Here is a 7,169-nt window from a genome sequence, read left to right on the forward strand (position 1 = left end):
GTGCAAACGACAGGGCGCCGCCTACTGTACATGCGACGGACAATTTTGCAGACACCCATGTTTGATGTCTGTTTGCCGTCAGTTACGGCAGGTATATCCACGAAGGGTGTCACGATTTTAAACAAGCCAAGTATGTGCATTAGAGGAAATGATGAAATTAAAGAATCCTTTTTTTCACTCCATGAAAAGACTCAAGAGAATTCAAAAAGCTTTTCGTTAAAATCAATCTATGCCAGTACATACTCACAAATGTTAGATATTGGATCCTATAAGGTGTGATGAATTGTAAAATGAAGTTAATTGAGTCAATTGTGAGGCTAGGAAAATTGTGCCAGAAAGTCGATACTGATGAATATGCTGATTTTTTTCGTCACAACGAGATCAAGCAAGTTGTGCAATCATATAACCACAGACACTGGAGAAATTTCTCTTGGATCATAGTATGCATGCTTACAAAAAGCAATTTTGACTAATTTTATAGGGGCTGTGATTTAGCGGGTATCGTCGGGAAGAAACTGATCCTCCACTGCTCATGTAGTTTATCCAAACTGTAAATTAAAAAGTACAGCTATAAAGAAAAATAAAGCATTCTCAAGAACTGCACACAACCATTTGATGAATTGGACAGCTGTAGTGGATGAGTATACACTAATAAATGTGTAAGCCAACAGTCGCACTCCATTTGAATTCGTTCCTATCCATTCGCTTTTAAATTACAGCTACACCATGTTGACCCCCATGTAAGGTATAATTATTTAAAACGCTTGCAAAGGTTTGCAAGCTACAAACACTCTATCAACGCTCCGATCACATACAAATCTACTTCTAAACAGACATTTAAAGTATGCATAAATACACAGTTGCCATGAGAACACCTGTTAAAATATACGGCTGCAAAGCACTTATCAAATAGTGATGCATAACGAGAATTGATTATGAAATTGTATATGTTACCCGGATCGGATAGAATATTAATGCAACACGCATTTCTCTTAAATGTTAATATCTTAATACTTCATCCATTAAATTACTTTTATCTCGTTGATCTCATTGTAATGATAATTGAAAGCAATCTCAACGCTCGTTAAGTACTGTGACCCCAGTAGGTGGTCATTCATTGAAATGAAATCTGATCGTAACACAACGACTCCGAAGTAAAGTCACTGCATCACTGAGTAACATTGATGGTCTGAGCAACACGATGTGACATTTATTCTGTATGTGCATCAAATTCGACCATTGCATCCAGTATGCATCGTCCTTGTTTTCACTACAGAACACGTGTTCGATTTTTACCTGGGCGCTCTTAAATATTCTGCTAAACGTGCCAAGTCTCGCACTGTGCAGCAGTAAAGCATTGGAATTATCTATGTGACCTTGACATTTTCCGGCGATTATATCCTTGGGAGAAAGCCAAAAAGAAAGTATTCTTTCGAGACTATTTTATCAAAATTAATGTTTTTTACATGTTCCAGGGTGTATTCAATTACCTTCGGTTTGTGAATAATTCATTTTTAATCTATCTACCTTGTTTACTTTGTTGATTTCATTGGCAGTTTAATTAATTAGACTAAATTCCAAAGTTCGACGCGATATACCATACCGATCATAGTCAATTTTCAGTTAATCGATCGCTACTTTTGCCTGCTCTGGGACCCTGAACAACTTTTAAGACGGATACTTTGGTCCAAAGTTAACAATATCGACTGTCAGTTGAACGTCATCAATTCCAAATAGCCAATAGTCAAGGACAACCTTTGGCATTAAAAGACAAAATATAATCCGTCTTTTTAATTCACATGATAACACCTAACGAATTTTAAATCTATATTGATGAAACAGTCAACAGTCAAGCAATTGCTATATCACTATTGCTGGCGACCCATTTATCAATTCGATGGCCTCTGACACTAAGGAATGGAAAACAAATATGTAATATATTCATCATGGAACAAAACATTTAACACGATTGGAACTAATGTGGGATAATTGGACAGTGCAGTAATGTAGGTTTAATCTGCAAATGTAAGCTTATCTCCTTTTCTTTTTGAGTTTTACACTTGTTTTATGAGTAATTTGTAATATTGAAACACTCAGCTAAAGGGCACCAAACACTTTTGAGAATTTTAATATGTGAATATCCAATTCTCCAAAATTAGTTTCAATCGTGTTATTTTGAAAAATTGTAAATTGTGCTCTTTTTCCGCAGTGTTCAAATAGCACTTTAAACGGTAAGACGAGCTGGTCGACTCCAAAAAATATTGCCACAGTAATCTGGCTATTTGATATCATTCCAACATACGCGAGTCCGTACAAGACCCACACGAAAACTACAAAATGGCAACTAATTAGGAGTCCCACAGCTAACAGCGGAGACTCTGTAGTCCCCGGTGATATCTAGTAACCATTGATATGGTAACTAGATTTCTTTCGTCATTTGATATACTTTAAACTTCTGTGTAGTCTTCAGGTATTGCTGAACATGGTATATTTATCATAGATCCGGTAGTAATCAGCCGGGACTCAACCTAATGATCCGATGGCTAATGAGGTACTGAGGTTGGGAATTTTTAGAAACTTACCTTTCGCTTAATATATAATAAGTAACTTAAAGGTTCATGGATACAGTAATGTATTGTATGATTTTACATTATTTTCTACAGGGATACATGGAGTGTGGCGTCACTGAGATAGCCTGCCTACCGTGTGCATGATGCTGAAGGTATGGTGACTTAAGTATGTACACATTCTAAATCAAGAAACTATAAGCAGTCAGAGCATAAATCCGCCGATTATGATTGAAGTTTCAAGGAATGGACTTGACAGCTTACAAATCTAATAACAAAGAATGACAACTCGGTGATCTGCCTGTCAGTTTTGGAATTACGACTCCGTTAGAGTAACCTGCATTTTATTGTGTACGTAATAAAGGTTTTCCTTCTTGAAATGATCAGGGTAACGCTCCATTCCATTCTATATATTCTACATCAAAAGGTTAGTTATTAATAATTTAGAAAAGTCTCTTGTTAGGTGTGTGATTGTGAGACACACAGTTAGAATGACATATTATCGAAATGTTCGTTTGACCATTTGTTGTTAACAATGATAGAAAAGGGCAAGTCCTCAAACCTGTCTGTGAATCAATATATTCTACAAATTATAATAACATCTTTGAAGGCAGAATATTATATGACAAATAAGTCAAAATAATGCAGATAATGATTTTTTGTCTTTCAAGGATTAGCATTCATATTATGAAAAGTCGTATGTTTTGGAAAGAACTAATCCCGGCATTGTGTACTATGATGGCGATACCTGCGAAATCCCACTGGGGACAGATAATCCATAATACGGTCAACTGGGAAAGGCTTTGAATTTTTCCTAGGATTTATTTAATTAACTACACAGCGCGGTAGTGACTGTGTCCTGCTCACCTGTGTTTGCGAAATTTATGATCGGCAACCATGATCCCCATAAGGATGTGAAGACTTAACAACTCCAATTCGGATAAAGCCTAGTAATTGGCCGGTTGGTCATTTGAAGCCGACCCTCCCGGTGAACAGAAAAAAGCACACCATTGAATGTCTTGTCATTTGACGAAGACAGCTGTGCCCGAAAATGTGCAGATTCAACTCAGAAATAAGTGAGCATTTGCCCAAAGACTGTTCCATAAATAGCCCTGCGTACCGTGCTGTGTGTTACCGGCCTTATACGGCCCCTGTAGTGGGAGGCCGTATAACGCCGGGAACACACAGCACGGTACGCGGGGCTATCCCATAAACTGCATGGATTGTCCGTTCAAACAAACAGTAAACCACGCATAACATACCTTCCAATGAAATAGTGTTGGTTGTACCTGCGCTATACACGTAATTATAGTGTTCGCTGACTTAGATATCTTTCCTGACATTTGTGCGAAGGAAACAGATTACAAATAATGAAGTAAAAATTGTATGCACTGTGTGTGTATTCTAAAAGCTACGTGAATGACGTTACTACGTTGACGCACAGACAAGGAGTTTTTCTCCTTGTCTGTGGTTGTTTATTCTATGCGTATAACAATTGCCAGCTGCACGATTTTATATTTACTGGCTACGTTAAATTCTTGAAGTCAATAACATGCGTTGATTATGAAAATGCCGCTAAGTATAAACGCAGATATAAGTCTGTGTACCGCCTACTGTTTCGAAAATTGTATCTAAAATGATTGTCATTTCGTGTCAAATAAGCTTAGTGACAAAATTCAAAAGAAAATGGTGGAAATAGCAATGATTTGAAACGGATGATGGTAAACAGAAATACAATTCAACAAGTTAAATTGAGTAAGCATGGGCCTCGAAAATGAAAGATATTATCTTTTCCTAAAATGTTCTTTAAGGAATCTTTTAGCTTTCCTCTTTCAAAATCACGAAAAAAATGGGGGTCACCTTGCAAAATAATGGTACTACAGAAGCAGATTACCCAAGGTTTACCGATATCTGAAATTCAAAATGGCCGCCACCCCTGTATTAACTCTATGGAGAATAATAAAATTTTCCAAAAATTAAGGATGCGAAAAGTTTTTTTACATCAAGAGCTTTAAAATGAACCACCACAAGTGGTATATCAGAAAAGAATTGTAAAAGTTCGGGAGTCTGAATATCTGTCCGCGAGGCGCATTCTACCTTAAACGATACTGGAAGATTATATTTGAATCTTCTTGCCTCTTCTTACTGTTCTTGGACGAAACCATTTCTCAAACTAACAATTTCAATTTATTATTTCACTATTTTTCAATAATCTTATACATAATATGCTTTTCAATCTCCAAACCGTCAAAAAGCATTCACACCTAACCGTTCATGCCAATGTAAAGGTTAATCCACGTACTTTATAGAGTTTCCTCGTCATACAATTACAGTGACCACACGTACCCCTCTAATATCACCTACCCCAGCTTGATCAGTATTCCATTGTTCGCCTTCAAAGTGACCATTACACCACTACCATCTCCTGAAGTGGTTGATACCCTATTATCACCCGAAACGCCTCTTCCATAACCTGCATCACGAACAACTAACTTCACCTGGATCATATGCAACTTTTACATTTGACCGTATGCAGTCAAGTATTATAGCTTAGGGGAGCCTTCAGCCATTGCCTGCTTTGTCCTTTTGCCCACGTCACTCTCAAAAGAAACTGTGAGTATTGTTACGTGCAGAGAAAACGAACAAAGGGTGAACTCAGCAGTTAACGTTTAAACAAAATTTATTACGAAATAAAACTAATTGCTAAGTCAGGGATAGAGTACAAGCTTTAAAAGTGTACAGACTACTTATCTCAGCTGGGACGGCAAAGCTCCAGTCTCAGAGTTGTAACAGTCAGTTGGATGAATGAACAGTCCTTGCAGGCTTGAAGCTGCACAAAGTCCACAGTATAAATCCAGCGTTGGCAGTGAAGGTCTTGAAAAGTCTTGAGAATGACTACTGCTGGAGTTTAGTAACACACAAGAGACACGATCCCAAAAGTCTGACTGGAAGCTGTGCACGTCCCTTTTATAAAGGCATATAAGAACAATCTAGAACTTTTATTGACATGCTAATTACTGTTCTAAAATTATCTCTCTTACACAACTAATCAACTTTCCAGAACATTCCAAACATGACTAACTGAATTCAAGGTTGTGAGGTCATCAAGGGCAGTGACCTTGAGAATGTTCTAGACTAATTGAACTCAGGTCATGATGAGTGTGGGGGAAATGACCTACATAACACACCCCCTCTTCAAAAAAGAAAATTTTTCAAAGAAAAATCTTTCTTTTACAAATGTAATCTTGAAAAGGATTTAAGTACTCAAATTTTTTTTTTTTTTTTTTTTTTTTTTTTTTTTTTTTTTTTTTTTTACTTTTACAATAAACTCTAAATACGAGAGAGACAGTCTGCAATTAAATTGTCTCTGCCTTTGATATGTCTAATATCAAGATTAAACTCCTGTAACATTAAACTCCATCTTAGCAATCTCTGATTTTTGCCTTTAAATTTCTGCAGAAAAACAAGAGGGTTGTGATCAATATAAACCACTATTGGCTGATTTGAAGAAGTAACATAAACTTCAAAATGCTGTAAAGCTAATATCAAAGATAAACACTCTTTTTCAATTGTAGAGTAGTTTCTCTGGGATTTGTTAAATTTGCGTGAAAAATAGCAAACAGGATGATCTACACCATGACTATCCTCTTGCAATAAAACAGCACCAGCAGCCGTATCACTAGCATCCACAGCTAATTTGAATGGCAAAGTGAAATCTGGTGCAGACAACACTGGGGCACTTTGCAGTATGGCTTTAAGTGTATCAAATGCTGTTGGCATTGCTCTGACCAAACAAACTTTACTTTCTTTTTAAGTAAGTTAGTCAAAGGCTCAGTAATTGTGGAGAAATTTGGACAGAATTTTCTGTAGTATCCAGCCATACCGAGAAAGCACATCAGTTGTCGTTTACAGTTTGGTATGGGAAAACTTGAAATGGCACTGATTTTGGCATCAACAGGTTTTACCTCACCCTGTCCTACAGTATGTCCGAGGTAAGTCACCCTCGCCCAACCAAACTCAGATTTGGCAAGGTTGACAGTCAACATTGCTTTGCTCAGTCTCTCAAAGAACTTCCGCATGAGCTTGATGTGTTCCTCCCAGGTGTCACTATACAGGACGACGTCGTCAACGTAAGCTGCACATCCGTCTAGCCCGGATATGACGTCGTTGATCATCCGTTGGAACGTTGCCGGAGAGTTCTTCATTCCGAATGGCATCACCTTGTACTGGAACAATCCGTCTGGTGTAACAAAGGCGGATATTTCACGAGCACGATCCGTCAGAGGGACTTGCCAAAATCCCTTCAGTAGGTCAAATTTTGTCACATACTTGGCTTTTCCCACTCGGTCGATGCAGTCATCAATCCTCGGGATTGGGAAAGTGTCTGTCTTTGTTAAAGCGTTGACCTTCCTAAAGTCCGTGCACATACGATAACTGTGGTCTGATTTGGGAACAAGTATGCACGGCGAACTCCAGTTACTTTTACTGGGTTCAATAAAGTCATTGTCCAGCAGGTATTTGACTTCTTCCTGGAGATATTTCGCTTTTGTTGGATTCAGTCTGTATGGATGTTGTTTTACAGGCTTACTGTCCCCAACATCA

Source organism: Ptychodera flava, chromosome 9 (assembly GCF_041260155.1).
Source record: "Ptychodera flava strain L36383 chromosome 9, AS_Pfla_20210202, whole genome shotgun sequence".
Lineage (NCBI taxonomy): Eukaryota > Metazoa > Hemichordata > Enteropneusta > Ptychoderidae > Ptychodera > Ptychodera flava.